Source organism: Sus scrofa, chromosome 13 (assembly GCF_000003025.6).
Source record: "Sus scrofa isolate TJ Tabasco breed Duroc chromosome 13, Sscrofa11.1, whole genome shotgun sequence".
In the NCBI taxonomy this organism is placed as follows: Eukaryota; Metazoa; Chordata; class Mammalia; order Artiodactyla; family Suidae; genus Sus; species Sus scrofa.
Genome location: NC_010455.5, coordinates 143,696,070 through 143,720,118, shown reverse-complemented (window position 1 = coordinate 143,720,118; position 24,049 = coordinate 143,696,070). Strand labels below are relative to the sequence as shown.

The 24,049-nt window shown below is 37.0% G+C and overlaps 1 protein-coding gene and 1 long non-coding RNA gene across 7 annotated transcripts in view; both read right to left on the bottom strand.

Moving 5' to 3' along the window:
• LSAMP (limbic system-associated membrane protein) overlaps nt 1-24,049 on the bottom strand; it is a 628,666-nt gene that overhangs the window by 584,068 nt on the left and 20,549 nt on the right.
• LOC110256529 overlaps nt 1-24,049 on the bottom strand; it is a 54,486-nt gene extending 30,437 nt beyond the window's left edge. The window contains exon 1 of the long non-coding RNA XR_002338132.1: nt 1-24,049. This exon is cut by the window's left edge and continues 11,726 nt beyond it. This is a non-coding gene — a long non-coding RNA (uncharacterized LOC110256529).

Below are 24,049 nucleotides of genomic sequence, written 5' to 3'. Positions count from 1 at the left end.
AACAGGGTAACAACTTCAAATGAATTGTTGGTCATTTAATATTCCTCTGTACTCTATTACACGCTGAATATCTCACAGCTTCCACATAAAATCCAGGAAACATTGGTTAGGTAAAACTTGTTGCACCATACTCTACACCTATACATCACCCTATACTCTCACTTGCTGACTTGATCACCCCTTCTAATCCTTCAAAACTCATGCCTAATCTTCTCTTGCAAATCATATCTAACCAGATCCTGACTCTTCTTTTGGGCAAAATTAGTTTTTTCTCCCTCTGAATACCTCAGAGCAAAGCAGCTCACACTAATAATCAACTATTACTATTCATGGACAATAGACCAGCTATAGATTACATATGTTCTGCCACATAACATCTCATATATATGTGCAAAGTTATACAAATCTATTCACTCCGTAGATTGTGGTCTTGAGATCGGAAGCTAAGTCTTAATGTCTTTGTGTCCTCACTGCTTAGAACTATACTGTACATGTAATAGGTAGTTAATTTTTTTGTGAAAAGAATTAAACCACTTGCTACTCCATGTAGAATCTTATTTCATGCTTCCATTACCCAAAATAGAAAACCAAAATAGAAAATTCAACCACTGTCATTTTTCAATAATACATTTCACTCTTGTCATTTTGAAAAACATTCGGTGACTCATAACCTAAATATACTGTAAAAGCAGCTGATATGATGCTATTTTAAAGCGATAATTAAGCATTTTATTTGTGATTGTGCATGTTAGGGCTAAAAAACAAATTTAGTCTAATATGTCTAAAGAGTGAATAGACATTAGCACATCTACTCATTAAGGTACTGTGTACATTTTTATTATGATGAATAATCATTTTTCATTTAAGAAAGATCTTGACTCTTCCTGAAAACTGTCATCCTGTGGAACTGCTGGCTGAGGACAGGCCAGGATGGGAAAAGAAAAATCTGCTTTTTAATTTAAAATCAGTTTATCTTAGTTCTTCAATGACTAGAAGTAAGGGAAAAAAAATTTAAATACAAACAAAAATATCCCTAAGATCTTTGTTTAAACTATCTTTGTTAAGATCTTTGTTTGTTAAGGTCTTATGTTCATATTCCTATAGAAATACAAACATAACCATGATTTTAAATAATTAGATTGCTATTTATGGACATTAAATCAAATTGATATATATATATGTACAAATATATGCATAACTGAGTTGATTTACTTACAGTATGCACTATGACTATATTTAGTTTTAAAAGATAAATCAATTTCATGAAATATTAGATGCTATAAAACTCCATCTACTGTGTCTCTATTCAGCTTTCCTTGCATATACTTTGTACTCCATCCTGACAGAATGGACCTAAGTGTGTTTCACTTGTGTATTAAGTACATCTTTATGCTTTTCACCAGTTTCTTACTTTCAAAGACTGCTTCTTTCTTACCCACCTGTGTTTCAAATGGAGTGGCCAATCACATTACTCCAAGTCTCTGGCCTCAACTGTTAGTATATGATCCAGATATGGCTAATCAATGTGTTTCATTCCTCTGATCATAGTGATTACTCCAGAGAGGGCATGAAATCTACCAAGTTTATCGGTCTCCTCCAAGGTACAGTGATAAAAGAATTCATTGCCCAAACTAGACTTATGAGAGTGAAAGACAGTGTTATTAATAGTTATTCTGGGACAAGAGGCTTGTGGACAGTTTGCTGGAAAATAAACAGAGACTAATGATAATCTTATTTCCAGAGATTTTCTGGATGGTGTTGGCATGTAGTTTTCTCTCCTTTACGGTCGTAAACTCTATAATTATGGGTGTAAGTTCAGCATTGCCAGCAACCCTGTGGTCCTCTGGTATGTAGAAAAAGCCAATGAGCAGAAGGAGAAAGTCAAACATGAGAAAAAAAAAATGAAGACAGGATGTAAAGAGAAAGAAAATAAGAGAGAGCAGTGCACAAAAGTTAGAAGATTAGACCCCACTGCATCCTGAAGTCATTTTCATTCATATTCCCAAAGACAATTATTTTTTCTTAAGCCAGTAGGAAGCAGATTTTGTTGTCCACAAAACTTAAAAGAGGCATTATAGGCCAACTAGCGCAAACCTCTTATTTTATAGATAAGAAGACTAAGGCCTACCCAGGTTAAGTAATTATCCAAGAGTCCCCAAATACTTACAAGTAGGCATATAACACAGGTCTTTGTCTTCTTTTCTATTTTTCTTTATATGTGTACCATTTCTTCTCTATTACTCCAAATTATGAATTCATTATTTCATTTTGTGCATATAATCATCATTCTAAGAGAAACCTGTGTCTCCTTTAAAGAAAATTCTTTGACATTTGGGAGATGAAATACATTTCATTTAAGGGGTAGCAACTTGGGAAAGTTTTAGAGAATAAACCACGGAACACAATGAAATCTCCATGAAGACAGATACCATTTCTATCTCAATAACTCCTGTCAGGAAAGGCAAAAATATAAAGACTGGAGAACTACATTTGCATGAATAGAAGCAATAGGAATAATCAAGTGAGTTAAAAGTGGAAGTGAGAAAAAAAAAAGGAAGTCTAAACCTAAAACCAAGTTAAGGCAGCCACTCAAAGCCAGTTCAACTAGAGGTGGAGGACTGGTAAAGAGTTGTAAACAATGAACAACGGATTTTCACTTCCATGAAAACAACCACAAATGCATTTAAACACCTAGATATGCACCCTAGAGGTTGCTTTTACTATTTATGTTTGTTGAGCACTTTATGTGTCAACCACTGATGCTAGATTAATATGGAAAATATTTTGTTTATTTTTAAAAGCTATTTAAAAAAAATCCAGAGTTCCCATCGTGGCGCAGTGGTTAACAAATCCGACTAGGAACCATGAGGTTGCAGGTTCGGTCCCTGCCCTTGCTCAGTGGGTTAACGATCCGGCGTTGCTGTGAGCTGTGGTGTAGGTCGCAGATGCGGCTCGGATCCCGGGTTGCTATGGCTCTGGCGTAGGCCGGTGGCTACAGCTCCGATTCGACCCCTAGCCTGGGAACCTCCATATGCCATGGGAGTGGCCTAAAGAAATAGCAAAAAGACAAAAAATAAATTAATTAATTAAAAAAAAAAATCCGGAGTTCCCGCTATGGCTCAGTGGTTAATGAATCTGACTAGGAACCATGAGGTTGCGGGTTCGATCCCTGGCCTTGCTCAGTGGGTTAAGGATCTGGCGTTGCCGTGAGCTGTGGTGTAGGTTGGAGACGCGGCTCGGATCCCACATTGCTGTAGCTGTGGCGTAGGCCAGTGGCTACAGCTCCAATTCGACCCCTAGCCTGGGAACCTCCATATGCCATGGGAGCGGCCCAAGATATAGCAAAAAGACAAAAATAAATAAATAAATTAATTAATTAAAAAAAAATCCCTCAGTCCAAATATAATCAATCTACAGCTTGGAAAGCATACATTAATCATGTCCACATTATTAAAATTTAGTTAAAACTGATTGAAATGATTCTATGTGCTCTCAAAAAAACTTGTGCTGAATACATATGGGTTTATCAGTTTCCATATTTACTTAAGATTAATGCAATAAATGTCTCTCATGCACGACTGATTACACACATGAAAAATTTCAAAACTTGATTGGCTTAGAATTATTTACATGTTAAAAATAAGAGATTTAGGAGTTCCCATCATGGCTCAGTGGTAACAAACCCAACTAGTATCCATGAGGATGCAGGTTTGATCCCTGGCCCTGCTCAGTGGGTTAAAGATCCAGCATTGCTGTGAGTTGCAATGTAGGTCACAAATGCACCTGGGATCTGGCACTGTGGCTGTGTTGTGGGCCAACAGCTGCATCTTCAATTGGCCCCCTCGCCTGGGAACTTCCGTATGCTGCAGGTGTGGCCCTAAAAAGAAAAAAAAAAAAAGACATTTAATATAAAAGCATTTTTCTTCCAAAGTTTGAACTGCTAGCATAAGAAAAAAAGAAAGAAATACATGGTAAAAGTTCACTACTAGAAATGTTATTGTGGGGTTTTAATAGCAAGAATGTGTATGGATATTCTATCCATGATTATATTGATTGCAGGTTTTAGATTCAATGCCTCAGTGCCTACAAAATCGAATTTCCCTCTGTTCTTTATATCTCAGACAATATTAACTTCTGCCTGTTCTGTTAGAGTTTTAATAAAGTAAATTAAGCAAATTATTACTAGACCTAATTGGCTTGAATAGTCAATATAAACTCCTTGACAGCAGTTCCAGGTTTCCTGCACTATGCCTTATGGAAAGTATATGTACAGAAAACACATGTGAAATTAATGGATGGAGGAATAATGGGTTGATAAATGCAAATAACTGTACAGTTAAAGGAAAATATTCTATCATTATTATTACAATAATGATGGGGATGAGGATAATGAGGATAAGGATAATGAGAATGAACACAATTACTCTGTATCTCTCTATAGATCACAAAAGAAGTACTCCAGTTTAGTTGAATAAAATATACTTTTTTCCTTCTTATCAGCTAACTTCAGACAGATCAAATGATTCTAAGGAAGGGGACAGAACTGTCTTTGTTGGATTAAATATAAAAAGCCATGTTCTTAATTTATAGAAGAAATACAGATCATACTTTTCAGGAGAAATTTTCTTCTTGTCTTGTACGTAGTACTTAAGCATATGGCAATTCTATTTCTCTCCCTCTTACTCTCTCATTTTCTAATGTCCAAGGTTGATATAATAATGCAACTTAGGATTTAGGTATGTTAACATTTACAAGACAGGGATTTGTTGAAAAGAGATGAATCAGTGGGAGATGGTGATAAAAACAGCCCCAAACCACTGAATTCAGGGTTAATAGTTTTTATTCAAATTGGACTATCTATGAAATAGGCATTTTAAAATACCACATTTACTTCCTAGAAGTAGGCAACTCAAAAAAGTCAAAGAATAAGCAAGATGAGTGCTGCTGACCAGGATATTTCTGTGAGTAGGAGATCAGAGTAGTTTACCACTCTTAGCAACAGGGCTGTCTGGATTGCAGTCTGGGGGTGTCTTATATCCTATTATATTACACTATCAAAATTGCAGGAATGGCGGATCTATGTCATTACCTTCTAGACAGACAAGCTACTAAATTATTTGTATGGAGAAGATGAGCCATTTACTTATCTTCCTGATAGGAGCGGAAGATAGGTGAGGACTGTCTGGGAGACAGACAGTGATGGGGACTCTTCTGTCTGGATTTCAAAAATGCCACTCTTTGAGATGTTCTATCTGACTTACTCACTGATTGTAACAAACATATCAGCAATTTGAAATGGTTCCAATATGATAAATAGTCAGAGATGGCATTACATCTTGACTTTAAATGAACAAGTAAAGAGCAAAGACAAAAAAGCAAAACTCCATTCAAAAGAGCACTTCTGTGATCAAGAGTGCTATGTATACAGTAAAAGAACTTTAAAAATGAGACTCAAATATTTAAAACTATAAGGCTCGTTGGAGGTATACAGATTAATCCTTTTTTCCCCCTCAGGTGAAGATTCTGAATCCAAAAATGTGAAACCTTCACAAGATGGTGCAGTTTGTTAATAACTGAGCAGGAGTAGAGTCCACTCTTCAGATCTGTGGGAAAGGATACATGTGTGAACCAGTATGGGGAGAACAGAAAGAACTATACAAAGTTGGACAAACTAGAAACAAGTAAAATTTGAGTTTCTTATTAGTGTCTGAGTCTAAACATTCATCTAGACTCTCAGGTACCAAATATAAACTATGAAGTTCTTGGGTTTTCTCTACATTCACTTTGCTGGCAAATTCAAATGACACAATTTTTTCATGACAGTTAAATTTCTATCTATTTTTATATTCTTATTTAGTTCTGGTTAAAATCTGAACATGCATATCTGCAAAAAAAAAGAAGAAGAAGAAGAAGAAAAAAGAAAAAAGAAGGGTCAACAAACAACATGGTATCCAGCATCCTTTTTTACTTGGAATAAATGTTTATTTGAGGTTTGGAAGACTCTAGGGATATACTACATGAAGCAGTACAGGCCACACATACCAATGTGGAATAAATTAACATATAGAGAGATATATCCAAATACCCACCACTTTTTATACCTTGGACATCACATTGCTAGATATAGGTTAAAGTATACAATATAAAGTAGAGCCTGGAATCAGTAAGTAGCACTGAAGAGTTACTAGATTTAAATTCTTGGAGCCATGGCCCTCTTTCAGGAGGAATGATATCAATATCATCATGAAACCTTTTTTGATTCCTTCCTTCTTCATTAAGCCTCATGGAACCCCCTCTATTACTCTGCTGACATTGGTTATTTGCCTTTCCTATTTATTATACATATTTAAAGCAAACAAGTATATTTCAGCTTCCCATTTTTATGCATCTTCTTCTTATTCATTGAATAGGAGTTAGATAGAAAATGTCTGCTATTCCAAGAGAGAGGAGAAATGGGAAATTTAGAAAGCCCTCATATCTCTTCTCTAAACATCTACCTTCTCCTGTTCTTTCACTTTGCAATCCAACAATAAAAAGCAAAAACTAAAGTAAATGTTTGGTCATTTTTTGACAGATATTAGGTGGAAAAAAATGAGGAGGGGAACAGGGACATTGCAAGTAAAGATTAGCAAATAGAGCAGTAGAATATATAAGAGTAAAGAAAAGCAAGATGAAAGCTAAAAAGAGGTCAAAGGAGAGGGAGAAAGCAAAGTTAAAAGAAATTATGAAAAGTAAAGGATATAAAGAAAGAAAAGACAAGTGATGGCTCTTTTTTGCAATTCTGAAGCCACCGTCTTTGATTCTCAAAGCATCTACTGTGAGAGTATGAAGAAAATTTAACTTTCTGCCTTCACTAATTGAATTTTTTTAAATTTAAATTTCAAGTTCTTCCAGAAGACTGATAAAAAGATAACCATGCATATCTATCAGTGAAGGGAACACAGAGTACATTCCCCATCAGTTCATCATCCATGCATGTGTTCCCCCTATATTCATCTTCCACCTACTTGTCTACACCAGTGTATTATTTATGTGTGTGTCTTTCCAACCATGCATCCATCAAATACCTATGTGAAGCAGATACTGAGGTGAGACTATTTTGAACATAGCAGAAATAGCTTTGTTATTGGATTCAGAAATGGGAAGGTAATTAAAATTAAAAGACTTTAGTCAATAGCAATTGATGACCCTTAGTTGAATCTCAAGGCTGATTACTACAAATCTTAAATCATGACTCACAATGGTAGCAAGCCTTTAAAAAACCCCTGTGCCATTTAGTTTTGTTAAGTTTTGCTTTTTTATTATTTTTTTTCCAGGAAGGATAAAGTAAGTTATATTCCCTATCTTCAGGCTTTTGCAACAAATGTTTATGTTATGAGGAAGGTGTAAGTATAGCTTGAGGAGATGCACAAAATCAAATAGTAACTTGTGAGGCTGCCCCTCGTTCAGTCTTACGATACTGTTATTGTTCATGTATCACTCTTCATGACTGTGGTGCATGATCTGCATGCCTGATTTGCCCTGTCATGTAAAATGATGAATTTGCATGCTAGGATCTGTAAATTGAGCATGACAGGAGCAATCCAGAGGCCAGTGCCTACTTAAGCCCAGCTTCCCAGGTGGCCACTGAAGGTATTTGTTCTTAACTCCAGGTCCAACTATCATTCAGCAGAGGGACCCATTTTAGGAACACTCTGCCAAGCATAAGCTTCTAGGAAGCCAGACTCTAAATAAGTTTTATTTTATCAAGTATTAAAATATACTATTACATGAATCACAGTGGATAAGAAATTGATATAAGAACCTGATACAAATTTATTGAGGAGTAGCCATTAAATAAACTTCCTGTCACAATACTTCTTATAAACTAATGAAGGATAAAATATGGGCTCTATAAAGAAATATGTTCATGGAAGAAATCGTGAAAGAAAAATACCAAATGCTATTAATGTTTTTCTTCTTTACACAGCTTTGTGTAACCTAAATTTTATATAATGAGTACACATTGTTTATAATAGAAAAGGTGATTTCTATAAAAAGCTATATAGGAAAGTAGTAAAAGTGAGTGTAAAAAAGCAAATGATGTTAAGACCATGTGTCTGTTCTGTAAGTGCAGAAATAATGTTTCTTCATTTGGGGAAATTCACTAAAGTGAGAGTTTATTTGAAATGGGCAAAGCTACAGTGTGTAACTTCAGAAAGTGAAATCTGAATGAGGAAGGATATTTAGCATCCTTCCATATTGGGCTTTTTATATTAATAAGCAGCAGTGGGTATTAAATTGAGCTTTCCTGCCTAGGAATTTAATCACACCTTAAGGACTGGTATGAACTTTACATTTGTGTTCAATGCATTGACAAACATCCAGTCCCAACTATGGGCATAGTAAAAGTAGGCATATAATCCTTGTAGCCACCATGTATCATAGATAGTATTTCCTCCATTTTATTGGCTCAGAGAGGTTAGAAAGATTGCACAATGTCTCACAGCTAGTTAAGTAGCTAAGTTTATCTGACTCCAAAGCAATGATCTTTCTATCACAACAGAAGCTTAATAACTACAAAAAGCATAACAATTAGCAGTATGAAAATGAGTTAGCTTACTGATACTCAGACACATAATGACTACTAAAGCACAAATCTTCCTTTGCTTTAGTTGTAAATAAAGTCCTTCTCTCAGAAGATTCCTCCTTAAGTATGTGGTCCAGTGCCTACCCAGACAGGCTTCAGTCAGGAGACATGCACTCTACTCCCAGGACTTCTGCTCAGTCATTGCGCAGAAATGGAAAAAGCATTCTGGCCCTTCTTCTACATCAGTTTCCCCATCTGCACACCAAAGATCATAGTTGCCTCCTAGTTCCCTTGAAGGAATGTTGAGAGCTCTAATGAGTTATCATATGTAAAGCTCTCCATGTTTGTTAGATAGAGAAGCTTTTAAGTACAAAGCTTTAGGTTATCATCGACATTGTTACAAGACACAGTAAAAGCTTTACCACCAGCTGTTCATTCAGCATTTTCCCTCTGGATCCCTCAAGCACAATACATAAGCGTGGACAATGCATAATTTCCAGGCCAAATTTGGTGCAAAGGTACTTTACAGTGACGTTAGTCATCTTCCTTTTTTACCGATGAGGAACATCTCAGGGAAATGAAACTTATCTTTAAGTAGTTTTTTTTTTTTTTTTTTTTTTTGATGAGCACCAAGAAGTCTCTTTGCATGATGGAGTCTGTAGTTTTCACTCATCACACTTGCCTTTTAGAGACGAAAGGTAAAGTAATCTGCTCCAATTTATATGTATGGGAAACTGTCGTGGAGAAGTGAAGGCAACAGGTAGAATCAACTCCTCCATCCTCTCCTTTAGAAATAGAACTAATTAAGACAGGAAGGGTGAGCAATAAATCCATTGCTATGCTGATGCCATTGGCTAGCTCCGAGGCACTTTTCCTACCATCATTTAATTACTACATATTAATGTATAAATACAGGGAGACAACCAAAGATGAGGTAGGTAGAAAAGGAGCTGTACTTATTTAGTTAATTATTAATTACTAGGAATTTTCAACAATGGGAAATCAACCACTTGCCCTTTTAAATGGTAATAAATAGCAGACATATGTCTAATTAAGGAGCTGTAAATGCTCTGGAGGAGCTGAGTAGAAGGAGAAAGACACTTATTTACAGACCTATACTTAATAAAAAAGGGAATTATTGGTGCCTTTAAAGCCAGCTCTCACATAGGTATCTGCTCAGATTCCTAACTCTCTCTGCCTTCTCTACCAGACCATTTCTTCTGGAGGCTGGTGCCAAGATAAAGAGGACTCGGGGATTCTTTAAATGGTCTTTTTCCAGAACCAGTTTATTAGGGAACTTTACTTTCCAATCCTTTCTAAGTTTTCATCATTAGGACACTGTTTTCATCACACTAAGACAATTTCTTCTGTTATTTATTTCTAAATCTCCATATAGCACCAAAACGATAACTCTAATAGGATTCTTGGCATTGTTTGTAGACTGTTATATAGAATTGGAAGAACAGACTTTTTTATTACACTCTTGATTCTTAGCCCCCACCGACGGAGGCTTAGTTAAATATTTAAGTGCCAAGAGGAGATCATAAAGGGGAGTTTCACAAAGACCTCCAGTGCCATGTTAGTCCAATGGACTCTGGCAAAGCTGAAGGCCACTGCAGAGCAAAAGGATTAGTGTTAGAGGAAGCTCTTTGAACCTTCCTCCATCACCTGCTGGAATTCACCTCTAAAAGTAACTGCTGGTTTGTAAAATCTTTGTAGGATTACCGAATTAGTCAGTTTTTCTGATCTTGGCACAAATTTCCTTTGCTTTCTTCTATTTCTAGCTTCTGTTTTGAAACACCCTCCCCCAGTGCTTTTTATACCGAAACTTTCCACAGCAAAATTCAGGTCACAGCAAAATAACACACAGACAAGTGCACAATGGTTCTCATTTGGTCTATCAGGGAATTCTGTGCCAACTCCCTATCTACATCAGCTCTTCTGTCTTCACTCCTCTCTCCCCAAGCTTGATAACCCGGATAGAAGAGATGGGGTTTTCCCAAGTCTTCCAGTCTCTGATCTAACTTGTATTTCTAAAGCATGAGCAGCAAACGCTATCTAATTAATTACTTTCTCAATTTACCACAGGGACTTCCTTCCTGCAGTGGTCCCCCCAACCCTATAGCAGCTCTGTCCCTTCAGGCTCTAGGTGGATGTCTGTAAGGTTATATTACTGAGACTGTTATTACCACTAATCTGCTCCCCTAGAGCTATTCCTGCAGATGGACAGAGCTAGAAGGTCTAATTGTTCACATATGATTATACTACTCAACAGCCAGAATGGAGATGAAAATACAAAATAAACAGGGAGACAAGATGATAGGTTATATTAAATTAAGAAGATCCATTTTTTAGGAAAAGTCACAGAAGATTTTCTTGGCTCTGCCTGCCTGCCTGGAACTCCCTTAGGACATACAATGCTAATACTGCAGGCTCCCACATCAAGGGCACTGAAACTTGCTTTACTGATAGCTGTTTCTACGTCTCCGGCAATTTACTTGAATTCTCTTCCTCCGTTATAAGAAATGTTTCAAGAAACTAAGAACCTATCTCAAACAGATTTTTAATAGAAACATAACCTTCTACAAGAAAGAAAGAAACAAGCACTGACAGCAAGTTCCTTGTTTAGTAGCATCTTTAGAAATCACTAAGTAAGGAGTTCCCGTTATGGCACAGTGTAAAATGAATCTGACTAGCATCATGAGACTGTGGGTTCGATCCCAAGGCCTTGCTCGGTGGATGGGGAAACCAGCGTTGATATGAGCTGCGGTGCAGGCCACAGACATGGCTCGGATCCCACGTTACTGTGGCTGTGGGGTAGGCTGGCAGCTGCAGCTCCAACTAGACCGTTAGCCTGGGAACTTCCCTATGCTGAGGGTGCAGCCCTATAAAGAAAAAAAAAGGAAAGCACACTAAGTACCTTACAACTTGGCTTGGATCAAAGGAAGTAGTTACACCATTAAGAACTTAAGTGGTGGAGTTCCCATTGTGGTTGAGTGGTAACAAACCTGACTAGGATCCATGAGGACACAGGTTTAATCCCTAGCCTTGTTCAGTGGGTTAAGGATCTGCATTGCCATGAGCTGTGGTGTAGGTCGCAGACGCAGCTCGGATCTGGCGTTGCTGTGGCTGTGACATAGGCCAGTAGCTATGGCTCCGATTAGACCCCTAGCCTGAGAACCTTATTATGCCTCGGGTGTGGCCCTAAAAAGAAAAAAAAAAGGAAGGGGGATTTTATTAACATCATCATTTTTGCCCAGTTTTATTGAGAAAAAATTTACATATAACTAACTTCATTATTTAACATTTTTATGAGATGGTAACTCTCTAAACATACAGAAAATGAGATAAAAACCTATATATCTGGGAGGAAATGAAAGAGTCTTTTATCACTCTTAACATGAAGGAACAAATCTGGGAATAAATCTGACAAACCTGGGCATAAATCTGAGGTACAGACACTTAGTAAACGATTGCTGAGGAAGTAGAAATTTACTCTTTGAAGTTAATACTAAAATCTATTCCACATACTAGGTGGGAAAAATTAAAGTAACTGAATATTGGAGGATTGTTCACCATCAGCATCTGACTAGCAGTGATTCTCAAAATGGGTTTCCCTGGACATTCAGCTTCACCTGGGAATTTTAATTACTGGGCTCCACCCAAAGGTTACTGAATCAGAAACACTGGTGGTGTAGCACAGCAATCTGTGTTTTAACACATCCTCCACGTGATTCTGATTAGAGCTAAGTCTGAAAACCCCTATAGTGATTTCAGTGACCTTAGGACCATCTCATTATAACTACTGATTACATAAAACTACAAATGATCTCAAATTAATAATGTTTTGTGGGGAAAAGCATAATTTTGATGTGCATATGAATATAAAAATAACATTATAAAATATACAATGTTAGCGACATAAAAATCACAGTTCTATATTTCATTTACAATAAATTAAGTTCTTTCAAAAAAAAAGATAGTTTACTTGGAAAATCTGAAAAACTACTGTAATGCTTAACAAAATTTCAGTGAAAACCCCCCAAAAAAATGTTCTCATTTATCAAGCACTTGCTTTATACTAGGCACTGTCCTAGTCTTTACAGATATTCTATGCAATCCTTAAAATATTTGAGATATTCAAGGGCTCTCCCCATGTGCCCTGTTACTTGCTTGCCATGAAGGATGGAGAGGTCTAATCTGATTGTTCATAGATTAGACATTCACTGAACCAAATAATTCTGTCACCATGAGCAAGGTCACTATACTTTAAATTGGTTCGGCACTGATGTCCTGTACTTTCTCCTCCCCTGCTTCCTGTATTCATGTTGCAGGTAGAAAAAGATAACTCTGCACCAAAGAGTGTTGATAAAAATCAGCCATAGAAAGTCTCAGACATTAAGCGTGGTTCAGGATATCCTAGGTAGGTAAACCCCAGAGAAAATTTCAAGAGAAAAAAATGTCCGACAAAAGAGGCAAAGGCCTCCCTAGCAAACACGAAGCTCTGGTTAGGCTACAGAAAGGGTGGAAAAGCTTTTTGGAAGCAGTCACATTCTCACAGAAAAGAAAAAAAGATAGGAAATGGACTTTGGAAATTAGTCCGTTTTGTTTCTTTATGCTGCATTCATGTCTCTAATATTTAATCAATTCTAAGGTGGTGAAAAAAGGAAGGAGTAGGTATGGGGACTGGGGTTAAAAAATGTCCAATAAAAGGAATATACATTATTCTTTTTAAAGGGACTTTTCTTCATTTTAAACTGACTGTTGTACACTGTCAGAACGTCATACTGATTTTCATTTTGGGGAATTTATATTTTTGGAGGGTGAATTTTATAGCTCATATAGGGACTGTTATTACTGTTTGATATGACACAGTGAAAGCAGAAGTATTCACTGTAGAAAAAAAAAAAGTCAGTGGAATCTTTACCTTTCCCCAAAACACCCCCTACTCTCAAAATGTTCTACCCTGCAGTACAGTGGATTTCAATAAGGCATCCATCCTCTGTAGTTTACTGCACAATTCCTTCAGCATTTCACAGTGCTGCCAAGCCTGTGCCTTCTGAGATAATGGATTCATTAATTCATTCATTCATTCACTCATTCATCAGAAATGTACTAAAAATAGAGACCTGACCTGGAATACCTTACATCTCAACTCTCTGGAACAAATAGGGCAATCATCCTACTGTGGGTCCTTTTCAGCTCAGCAGGAATTATATTCCACCTAATAATGCACAAGAAAGCCTGCTTAGACTCTTTAGTGTGCCTTGAGGCACTAGAAGGAATCAGAATCAGGGAGGAATCAGACTAGTGTTGCTGGCATCCTATTTCTACTGACTCGTGGAATTTCAGTGAGTTCTGTGAGCTCCACTCTGTGGTCTGCTGCAATCACCATGCTCAACTCCTTGCACACACAGCTCATTTAATTTCCACAATGGTCCTCAACAGTAATGACCAAATGTTTACAATTGCACATTTCTTGCCTGTTTTGTCTTTTTTCTGAGCCGTCTGTAGTCAAGCTTCTCTCCTTCCTATAAGCCCTGAGCTCTGCTTACCCTCAAGCCCGAGCAGCACCAAAAAAGCAGAACTTCATCCCCTCATCAGTTTTTCAAGGGAATCGGCTGACAACAGAGGGGTACTTTCCTGCCAGACCCCACTGGTTTTGTCCCCTTGCCTGTCACTTCTCCTCCCAAGATTCTTCTTATCTCTGTTTGCCCCTCCTTTACCCTGTTTGATTTTAACCTGTTTGATTTTGAGATACCTGCAGATTTCTGACATCAGAGTGTTCTCCCTATTGTGACAGTCTTACCCTCTAACTAAATTCTCTCCCTAAGTCCAGATTGATTTTTACTTGACAGTAGTTATTATTATGACCATTTGACAGATAAAGAAGGTAAAGCTTGAAGAGGTGACCAAGGTCATATGATGGGTCATCTGACATTAAATAATAGAGTAAGGAGTTATAGAGAGATGTGTCTAAAAAATGGTTGTAAAACAAGGTAGTGACAAATATTTCCTGCTTCACAATATTCCTGAGAGAGGGCTACAGACATATCAGCCCAACCTGACAATGGTCAGAGGACAAAGTTAAATCTGCCAGAATAAATACAGGGGGGTCAATGGGCTTGAGACCAAAAAATAAGTTCCTTGGTGGTGCTTTTTTTTTTTTTTTTTCTTTTTTGGTCTTTTCAGGGCCACATGCATGGCACATGGAGGTTCCCAGGCTAGCGGTCCATTCAGAGCTGTAGCTGCTGGCCTATGTCACAGCCATAGCAACAATGAATCCAAGCCGAGTTTGCAACCTATACCACAGCTCATGGCAACGCCAGATCCCCAACCCACTGAGCAAGGCCAGGGATCGAACACGCACCCTCGTGGATGCTAGTCAGGTTCGTTAACCATTGAGCCTCAACAGGAACTCCCCTTGGTGCTTTTTAACATGCATTAACAAAATGATCCGGTTAGGAGATTGTTGTCTTTGGAACTGTGGTGGGAAGAGCTACCCAGATTGTCTTGGTCTCCTCCTCTATGTTGGAGAGAGAGCTGACGTGCCCTCGGTATAGATGATTACTGCAGACGGGCATGAGGCAGGCATTTGAAACTTCCCTCAGGTAAATGTAAACTCAAAGCATCATAATAAATATTAACAGTGCTTTACTCTCCATGCTGCATTGTAATGCCGCTGATGTCAAATTAATATAGGCCCTTGAAGAGAATGCAAATGAAAGACTCTGAAATATGTCAGCAAGGCTTTGGGCAGAGGATGGGGTGAGAAGCAGCCAGAGAAGGAAGACAGGTGGCCTAGTGGGGGATGGGGGTGAAAAGAACCGGGCTGGGGCAAATGTATTCTGTATATTTTGTAGATTTTAAAATAAACTGTTGATTCCAATTCAAACACTTTCCTTAAAGCAATGACATTCACAAAGGCTTCACTGTATATTCTTACAATTTTAAGCACAGAAATCATACATAAATTCGAAGAAGCAGAGTTATAGTTCACATGGGCTTTATTTCCACAGATTATAATTTTACTTTATTCTGTAAAAACCATAGTAGTTCTCAGCCATTTGCCTTCAGTCAACATTATTGAAATAAATGATTCAACAAGCACTAAAGGAGCACTCCTGTGTGTTAGAAATTGTGCTGAGGCTGGGGCCATAAAGCTGGAGAGGACAAGGGTCCAAAGAATTCATATTTTGGTTATTCTATATGTCTTACCTACTCCAGCACTCTCTACACCAAGCTCTAGCATATTTCTCAGCTCATCTTCTCAAGATCCATCCTGGACTAGCCTTCACTGCTTTTCCAGACGCACATGCCTCTATTTTTCCGGGACTCAACCTACCTGACTATTTGCTCTCCAAACCATGCAGAGATCCTCCCTGGTGAGTGTCCATGTGTTCTGTCCCAGCACTTGAAAATGAGTGAGGCATTTTTACTTACAGTTTTAGTGACCTGTAACTGTCAAATACAGGGTTTTAAGGTTTTAATTAGACCTGGAGAAAACTGAACACCAGAGCACTAGTCAGAGACACTACATTTGGCAAGAGGTATAGAAGCAAAATGGCAATATGAAGACAGTGAGGTTAAGTGATTAACTTAACAGGTAGTGGTGACTCTGCTGCAGTCTTCAAGGTGGGGTCCATGCTGACTTTGAAAGGGCTACTAGTGGAATGTAGCTGACACGCTACCTCCAATACACTACACTCCTCCTACACATGCTAACCTCTCTTTGGAATGCTCCTTTCCTTGCCCTTTTGATGAATACCTAGCCATCTTTCAAGACCCAGGAGAAACCTGCTCTCTTACATGAAGCTGCCCCTAGTTTCCTCTGGTTCTCATACCATATGGTATTTTATTATGGGCTTCTCACATTGCTGTTCTGTGTTTATCTACTTCCTAGGTCCTCTGCTAACTTGAAGACATGTCCATGCTACGGAGACCTCTCCTGGTCCTCTTTGTCACCTCGGAATTTAGAAAATATCTTAATAATAAATAATCACACTGTTAAACAGAATCAAAGAAGGAGATTAAAAGGAATGAAGTAGCAGACAAGAAGGAAAGATGGGAATGGAGAAGGAAAAGGCAAAAGGAAAGAGTCAGAGGCAAAAAGAAAAGTGATAGAGTAAAGGAATCTCTTTTTTCTTCCCTTACATTTTGAAGCAGTCTCATAATTATTTGCTTTTCTATTTTCACTTTTTAAAGTCCTACTTGTACTGGCTCCATATTTTTCCACCAGAAAAATGTGCTTCCTTCAATTCTTGAAGTTCAAGAGAGAATGACCCCCCACACACACTTTTTTTTCTTTTTTGGCTCAACTGAAAACTCAGAAGAGAGACATCTTTATTCCTTTATTCTGAGTACCATAAACTAAGCCAGAATCTGGCCCTCCACCACAGTGGATTTCAAAACAGAGGTAGGCAAGCTGGGATTTTAATTTCTTCCTCCTCGAAAGGAAGAGATTCTGTTGTGCTCTTAACAGGGTTGTTCCTCTGAGCTAGTCCCAGCCACACAGAAACCCATCTGGGATAAGGCCAAAGGGCTGTGCTGTCCATGCTGGAGGCTACACCAGAGTGAGAGCAGAGATTAATCAATCCAAGACAACATCTGTCAGGATATTGAGTCTGGCTCTTGTTATCAGCTGCCTGCACTTCAGGGGCTGTGTAATATTCAATTTGATTATCTCTCACCTGCAAAGAGTAAGCTTTTCCCTTTACTTAAAATCACTGGGACCAGCTGAAGAGGAATCGATCCACTAGAGAAAATGCTGACAAGAAAACACAAATCAGAAATAGGACAAGGGGATGAGAAAAGAAAGGAAAGAGAATTTGGCTTACATCCTGGCCTTTTTTTTTTTTTTTTAAACAACTGGCCTGATTTCCTGATTTCCTGTTTCTTTAAGGGAATAAGTCTCTTTGTTTCATTTGTCAGTCTTGATTATGATAAATAAATGATGACACGAGGGCAATATGACTCTTTTGTATTTACTTGAGGTTCCACTGGTGAAACAGTTTAGCCCTTTGTCTCTGAGTACCAGGACCCAGTAGGTCTTGTGGATTTCCTGCTGCAGAGATCACAACAAGGACCCATGGCATTTTTGTACATTAGAGAAGAAAATATTATATCTCAGAGAGACAAGAGTGACAGACTGGAGGCTGATCACAGTGGTTCTAATAAACTAAACTCCCTTGAGATACCACTGATGCAGTCTTGGAAAACTATATCATCTATAGAGCATTTGCTTCATAAACATGTGTTTATTCTATCTCTCTTCCTCTCACTGGTTCCTAGATTTCACTTGGTCATTTTCCTGTACACCCACAGTGAAGTCAATGCATTTTTATGCCATTTATGTTTATTTGTAAAGCACTACTCTTTCTTCCACCGCACTGTAAATCTTGCCAATCCAATCTTCACCACTGATCTCACTCGTGAGATTCAGTCATTTATCTAAGACTGCTAGTGGAAAAGCTCCATGGATATTTTAATGTCATCTCAAACTCAGCAGGTCTGAAAATCTAATTTATTACCTTTTCCTCACCAAAAATGCTCCCTTTTCTTAATTTTCTATTATTAGCAAACTTGAAATTTCAATGACATCCTTGACTCCTCATTAATCCTTGCCATGTTGAGTCAACCAGCCATACTGCTTGTGATAATTTCTGCAAGATATTTCTCATGTCTTATTACTTATTTCAATACCACACTCACAATTCTAGTTTATCCCTTCATCATCAAACACATAGTACTACAAGACACTGCTAGACAATGCCCCTGCTGCCAGGCTTTCCCCACCTTCAAACTATCTCACAGGCCACAACTATAGCAATGTGAGTTACAAAACCATTTCCCCTTGCCTGAAAAAATTAAAATTCAGACCCTTAAACCTAGTATTCATGGTGACTCATAACTTATACACTCATGCATTTCCAGATATAGTTACCTTGTTTTCCTTGCAATTTTCCTACTTGCGCAACAAAGATTCACCATTTCTTCAAATCACCTTGTACCTCATTGCTCATGCTCACACTCATACTATGCTTCATCCACACCAACCCACTTTTAATTCCCTGAATTCTCCATACACTTTTATGTGTCTTCACCTTTGCACAGGCTATTTCCTCATCCTGAAACATCTGTACGTCTTCCTTCTAACCACTATAGGTTAACTTTTACTTGAATGTTAAATATTCTGTATCGATCTTATCTTTCCAGCAGTTTTTCCTCTTGTTTCTAATTCTGTGTAGATGACTCACAAGTATTCTGCAAAAGCACTCTATGCATTCTTTCCCTCCAGCATTTTACCTGGTGATGAATGAATGGATGAATGAATAAATAAATGAAAATATAATGTTTGGAGTTGCCTACTTTTCTATTCTTCTCACATATGTACAAAGTTAATCTTACCATCCTTCGAGGATTTTTGTTTGCCACATATCTTTGAAGCCTTTCTTGACCATGCCAGATATAAGTGATTCCTCTCTTTTTTAAAATTCCCTAATTACTTATTCAATAAATCACTTACTACTTTTCTTTGGAAGTTATAGTATTTAGATTATTTCCTGTGTTTCTGTAAGGTTTGAGGAATAGATTAATGAGATTTCAAATTAAATCGGTTTTATAATTACTTAAATTTCATTGCTAGAAAATCAGTGCTCTAGGTTTTAGGTCTAGACAATGATAATAGTAAAATAGCAAAGGATTGGGTCAAGATTCAGAGTAGGAAGACAGGTAAGATCTTAAAGATACTTATTTGGGATAAAACAGTACTCTTTAAACAAACCAAAACAGGCATCAGCAGGAGCAAGGAAGACTAGTGGAAACCAAGGTATGTAAATAAACAGGGTGAAAACAACATCAAAGCAAAATGAACCAATTTGGGCCAGAAAAGGTAGGTAAGTTGCTAACTGTCCAACATGTAGATGGATATAATTCTCAGTATTCATCTATTTGTAATAACCACTTTAAAATTAGAGCAAATTATTTTGGATACACAGTTGAACAACCAGTAATATATTTACTATAGAGCCTTTTATTAAAACAACTTCCATATGTCAGCTTCTTTTAACTTAAAATTTCTAAATTTTCTTCATTTTGCTCTTTTATAACATCTAAAAGTAACACTGTACTTACTTTTGTTGATATACATGCAAATGCATATATATCACTCCTATATTAAAAACTTTTTGAGAACAAATAAAGGCCTCATATCTCTTTGTCTGTAATATAGTACATACTCAATGAAAGAATCATATCTTGTACATCTTTTAGAAAACCAGGCAGTAACAGGCACAAAACACTATAGATTTCAGGCATGCTATGGCAATGACTAATCTAGGAACAAACTAATAGATTTCAGCTTCATGGGCCATTATTCCCTCTTGAAATAGAGCACGAAATAGGAAAGAAATATAAATATAAATAGAAAATAAATATAAAAATAAATAAATAAAAGATAAATAGAAAAATAAATAAATATAAAATAAATAGATTGGTAAATGTACAAAATCAATTCTACAGGGAAAGGACAGTTTTTTTCAACAAATGGTCTTGAACTATGAGGATATTCATATAGAAAAAAAATCAATTTAGAAACTACCTCATATCATACATAGAAACGAACAAAAAGCAAATCACAGACCTGAATGTAAGAATAAAAATTTTACGAATTTTAGAAAAAAAAACTTGAAATAAATCTCTATAACTTTGGGCTAGATGTAAAGTTTTTAGATCTGATATCAAAAGCATAATTCATAAGAGAAAAAAATTGATAAACTGGACATGCCAAAATTTTTTTTAAAGTTTGTACTTCAATAAAAAAATGAGCTGTAGAATGTAAGAAAATATCTGTAAGTTTATATATCTGATGAAAGGCTTGTATCCAGAATATACACAAAATTCTTACAATTCAATTATAAGATGAACATCTCAGTTAAAAATGGGGCAAATATATATGAATAACATATTTTCAAAAAAGATATACAAATGGCTATTAAGCACTTGAAAATATCAACATTAGGATTTACATAAGTACAAATTAAAACCACAATAAGATACAACTACATACACACTCAAATGGCTATATCAAAAATACAAACATCAATAAATGTTCGCAAGACATGGAAAAATCAAAACTGCGCACTACAAATGAGAAAACAGTATAGCTACACTGAAAAACAGTGTGATAATTTCTTAAAAGATAAATATAAATTTCCCATAAAATCCAGCAATTCCAATCTTAGGCATCTATAAATGATAAGTGGACATATATATTAACACACAGAATAGCTCACAACTGTTCATAGGAACATTGATCACAACTGCCTCAAAGTGTCCGTAATCTGGTGAATGATTAAACATAATACGGCATATCCATATAAAGGAATACCATACTGGCATAAAAAAGAGCAAACAACTGAAGCATGCTACAACATAAACGATCCTCAAAAACATGCTACGTGAAAGAAGGAAGATATAAAAGACCACATATTGTACAGCTTCCTTATAGAAATGTATAGGAAAGTATGCACATACAGAAAGTAGACTGGTATTTGCCTAGAGACTGGAGTGGGAATGGGAAGTGACCAGAAGGAGAATAAGGGACCATCTGGGGACGATGGAAATGTTCTAAAACTACACTGTGGTGATGGGTGCAAAACTCTGTACATTTACTAATACTAACTGGATTTTATGATATATAAGTTATACCTCATTAAAACTGCTAAAACAGATAAACGGTACTGATAAGCTTGAACAAGCAGCTTTGAGGTCTCAGCTTCAATATTAATCCTTCAGAGAGGTCTTATCTGGAAACAGCATCCAAAGTACCCCCTTCACAGTTTCTGTTATTAATATTCTATTGGAGCTTCAAGTAAAGCACTACCACAAACCAGAACTCATTTATGTCTTGGAATATTTGTTTATTGTCTTTTCCTCATTTGGAATGTAAGCTCCATGAGAGAAGGTACTTATTTCTCTCATTTATCATTTTATTCTCACAACTTAGGACAGTATCTGGCACAAAGACATACATATATTTGTCCAATATATGAATAAATAAATGAATGGACCAATAGATAAATGGCTGAGTAAATGAATGAACAATTTTCTAAGCAAATTCGTTTTCTGTATTTTGAGAGGAGACACAGAAAATAACCTCCCATTCTGAGAGAAAAAAAAAAAAAATGCAACAGAAGGGAAGTGGTATTTCCTCATGATCAGGATAGCAGAATCCCTTACCCAGATCAGGCATCTGAGATTTTATTCCCAAAGAGGACAAGTTGCCAGAACTGGGCACAGCCAACTTCTACATCTCTTTTTCTTTAACCATTCCATTAACAAAGTGATTTTCTCTAGAGTCTAGATCCAATTAAGAACAAGGGCTGCAGAGAGGAGAACACTGAGGGAAGCAATGTTAGAGCCTTTTACGCACTTTCCTCTGGGGGAGAGAGGAAGCTGTATTGGCATTCCTCCCCCTCCTTGTCTTTTTCACTCTCTGTCCCCCACCTCTTAAAACTCTTTTGCAGAAGGCATCAGGACAAAGAAGCACCCAGCATTCAGCTCAGGGACAAAAAATAAATACACTGGGAATACTCGATGGTCCCTGGCTGAATACAAAGCAGTGATTCAGCAAAGAAGCTGTAGCCTCAATGAGAACAGAGAGCCTGCACTGAACACAGCACCAGGAACAGAGAAAAAAGAGTGAGAGAACATTTTAATGTCGTCACCACCTTTCTTTCTCGTAATGTCTCCCACAATAACTAGTTTAAATGTAATCATAAGTTAAAGAAGAAAGAGAATAGGAAATGGATTGATAACAATACTGCATAAAGGAATGAAGAATACACCAAGATAAAAAAAAACCATCAATTTTGTCTAAAATGTAAGATGAGAATGAACTTGGGTCTAAAACGGGTGGCAGAAATGGGTGATTTAAAAAAGGGAAAATAAAGAAAAATAATATCATTTATCGGTTAAATCAGAATGAATCAGGAAGCGGTGTTTCATTCATGTTCTAGGGGTACTGACTTCAATTATCTTGTTTAAAGAGTCTGAGCTTTATTTCCAGTGCATGTGGTGGGGACAATGTGCATGTCCTCTTTTTATTCTTCACTAGGGCCTTATGAGTACCAGTTAGGGAAAGCACGTGACATGTCTTCAGAACTTTAGAGTGCTAGGTAAACAGAATGCTTTTTTGAAGTAGCTGTACATTGTTAGTGCTGAATAAACATTAAATCACACTCAAGTTTTGAGGCTGAGCAAGAGAGAGCAGTTTTTAGTTCACTGGGGAAAGAGTTAAATTTCATTACAGCATTTCTAAGCTTGCAACTAAACATGACTAATTTTCCATTGCCCTACTTCTCCAAGGGGCAATTACCTATAGGGGCAAAAAAATCAGGGAACACTCTTACAAATGAAAACTGAGTGTTTTATAATCAAATGAGGGTCCTAGGATGATGCAGAGGACAGTGGCATGTGGGGCAAAAAGTGGAACTCAGATGAACATGGGACAGATATTATAAGGACTATCTCTAGGTTTTGCACAGAGATTCAGTCTTACAAAGGACAAGAGAGGAGATACTATAGATCAAATATCATGTTATTTACTCAATAAAATCTATAGAACCTAGAAAGTCAAATGTACTAATAAGAGTCTTAAAAATCCAGGCTTTCCATTCTTCTGATTGATGGAGTTCTGTATGCAGTAAATAAGGCTGGGTGCCAGGTTAATACTCCACATATTAAGAAAACTTTGGAGACAGTGCCATTTTATTATAATTTCATTTCTGCTGCACGCAGACTTCTATTTTTCCTGCCTTTCAACTAGATTAAATACTGTAAATCACAGCTTTATTGATAGGAAAGGAAGTATTTGTATTGCTCTTGGAAATGCCATCCCCAAGAGGCCAACTTCACTAATGAAAAGAGAGTGGAATGTGCCAAGACAAATAAATTGCCTACTGTGGGGGAGCCGGGGGGGGGGGGGTAGGCTGGGTACTGAGATATGGTGGTGACATTAGATGTCTAAGTCAAAAAGCTTTTGCCAGGTCATCATCTCTAGAAATGCAATTATCACCCAAAATCAGTAATAAAAGTATATTTCCAAAATACCTGCTTTGGTATTTTCATTGGCCCTACAGGCTTTCACCACCTCATAGCTACTGATGACAGGGAAAAATGTGCCCAAAATGTTCTGTTGTCACTCCATATCATATATGACCCACAATATGGGGCACAGCAGGGAATATACTCCACTGTGTACCTACTATTAAACTATATAATTGAGTACTTTCTACTTGTTCGACTCTGTTCTAGGCAATATATGGGGCACAGAAAACAAGGCTTCACAGAAATAGCAGTGATCTATCTATACCAGGATTTGTTAATGACTAGTTGTTTGACCATGGGCGAGTAATTTATTTTCCCTAGAGTTTTATTTGCTCTTCTTTAAAATTCAGACAAAAAAAAGAAAAAAAAAAA